This window comes from Dreissena polymorpha, chromosome 7 (assembly GCF_020536995.1).
Source record: "Dreissena polymorpha isolate Duluth1 chromosome 7, UMN_Dpol_1.0, whole genome shotgun sequence".
In the NCBI taxonomy this organism is placed as follows: domain Eukaryota; kingdom Metazoa; phylum Mollusca; class Bivalvia; order Myida; family Dreissenidae; genus Dreissena; species Dreissena polymorpha.
Genome location: NC_068361.1, coordinates 52,999,849 through 53,002,512, shown reverse-complemented (window position 1 = coordinate 53,002,512; position 2,664 = coordinate 52,999,849).

Sequence of the window (2,664 nt, the reverse complement as noted above, 5' to 3'; positions counted from 1 at the left end):
TGAGTCAGTGTTTCATTGAAAATAAACGTACTACAAAGCCCTATTAAAAGCGAAGTTCATGACGGCATTTTAATTTGGATGGGTGTTGTTCAGAGAATGACTTGAGGAATATTAACATACAACTGAAAAACACAACCTCACATGATGCAAATTGAACTGTGTATTCATGTATATTGTAAACTCGTTACTAGTGATCGAGTATGAGTGACAACTATCTAACATTTAACACACACACACAAATACACACACACACAACATAATATATATACATATATAATATAATATATACATATTGTTTCATTATTATTTACCCCCATTGATGTCAAACGTAATTTCGTGTTTCTATGATGTATTTCGTGCATTGCCGTAACATCACATCTTCATACGGAATGACGTATTTATAATTAACTAATGCCCGCTAAATACGTTAAATATTTTTTATTTACATTTTTTAATTCATAAATACTTTATTTTTTATATAAATAAAACGGGCTTGTATCTTTACCGTGTTCAATTTCCGATAATCTATAGACTTCAAATTTGTACAATATGTAACATATCTAATTTAAGCAACTGTTAAGTATGTCGGCGGTAAATTTATTCAACCAAATGCCTAGTTACTTAATACTACCAGAATGAAGACATGGTGGCATAATCAATTTAATGACCAGACTGTCATCTGCCACCTAGTGTGATTTATGACACCATGTTGTTAATTAGGTCTGAACAATATCTGATCAAAACGAGATAATCAGATTAGGCAGAACAAAGGGGGCAATTAAACACCGGAATACAAAGGCTTAAACGATTTTAAGAGTGATGCAAACAATCAAATGAAAACTATTGCATTTAATTTAATTAAATGTTTATTTAATGTGTCAACATGTTTGTTTTCCCGGACCAGGGTATACGAACGTTGATTGTTATTGTTTACATTTCGATATTTCCGCGCATGCGCATTGACTGGAGGGCAAAAACACTGGTTACAGTAACGTAAAGCATGTATAAAGGGCTTTTGCTTCGTCAATGTTTTGATAACAAATGCGAAATAAAAATGAATATCTTTAAAAAAAATAGTGCTAATATATTATATTTAGTACCAATAAATGTATATTCACATATATATATATCGATCCCTCTTCATAAAAACAATGTAGTTATAAGCATCAGAGTAAACGTGGTGGGAATACTAAATACTGACAATCCCACAAAACAAAACAATGAAATTGCCTTATTGTTTCTGATAGTAAGACTTTAATAAATGATATTGCAAAAATAATAAAACACTTATTAATTTGATAATAATTATTAGTGGTATGGATAGGTTTTTTTTCATCAGCTTGTAAGAGGTGCATTTAATCAATTATCAAACAAAGCCAAAAACGGAATTCATAAAAAAATTAAATGTTATGGTTATATACTTTTCCAATCAATAAATTTTCGTTTCGTTAACATTGAATGCCAATGTTAATAAATTTTATCATAAAAACGCGGAAAAAAACCTGCATATTATGCAAATTGAATTTTCTTCGCATGTATATTGAAATCTCTTTACTAGTGACACGGAGCGTATATTGTCATCTAGAGTCCGTGCTAGTGATAATTAGTGATAATTTAAAGTCTAGCATTCTATTATAAACACATTATAAATTTCATTTCTTTAACGCAAGTATTTTTTACCATATTGTGATAGCTTCTTTTCATGATGGTATTGTGTACACTGAAGTAACGTAAAATCTTTACACGTACTAGCGAAGTTTACATTTGCCGGATCCCTTAATTACGTAGCAGTAAACTTCACAATATGTTAAAATTATATTTATTGAACACTGTATTATAATGATTCAATTAACTGGCTAATATAATGCACTAGTTCCTGTTAATCCATTTCTGACAGATTTCGTCATTTTGTAATGTTGAAATATTTTATTGAAGCCACTTTTCTTTTTTGCTTTAAAATTTGGCTTTACTGATTTCTCAAAATGCCAAGAGATGTCATGGAGGTATCGTGAATTGTGTTTAATGAACAGACAATCGTCTGCAACATGTGGTTTATGGCATGGACCCAATGTGCCTTGGTTTATGACACCCTGTTGTCTTTGTCTGGACGGTCTCCGATCATAACGAGATAATCGATTTGTGATGAACAAAGGTGCAATTTAACACCTATGCTGCAACACAGAGTGTCAAAACTGGTGTAACAATTAAATAAATCAATAACATTAATCGATAAAATTTATTTAATGTGTAACAAGGTTAGTTTTTTTAGACATAGAGGTTACTACATGCATACAGGTATGTTGCTAAGATAAAATCTATCTATTTGTTGTTTGTCTTCATCCTCAATTGTTTTTGTTCATTAAATCTATTTTATTCTGAAAGAATTACAATTTCTGAGACTTGTTTTAACTTCAAATGGTCGCAAAGAAGTGCAAGTAGAGAAATTTTGTGGTATCCATATACCGTATGTGCTCTTAAATGGTTTTCCACTCCCGAGTTCGTTTGAAGTAAAATCAATTAATAACAATATTATTCAAAAATAAAGTTCCTTGCATGCTTATGTCTTTTCAGACATCATAATTAAAAATATATTTGATATTATGCATGATTATCAACAAAAACGTTGATTTTGTCAAGGCAGTACTCACGCCGGGTATGCGAATA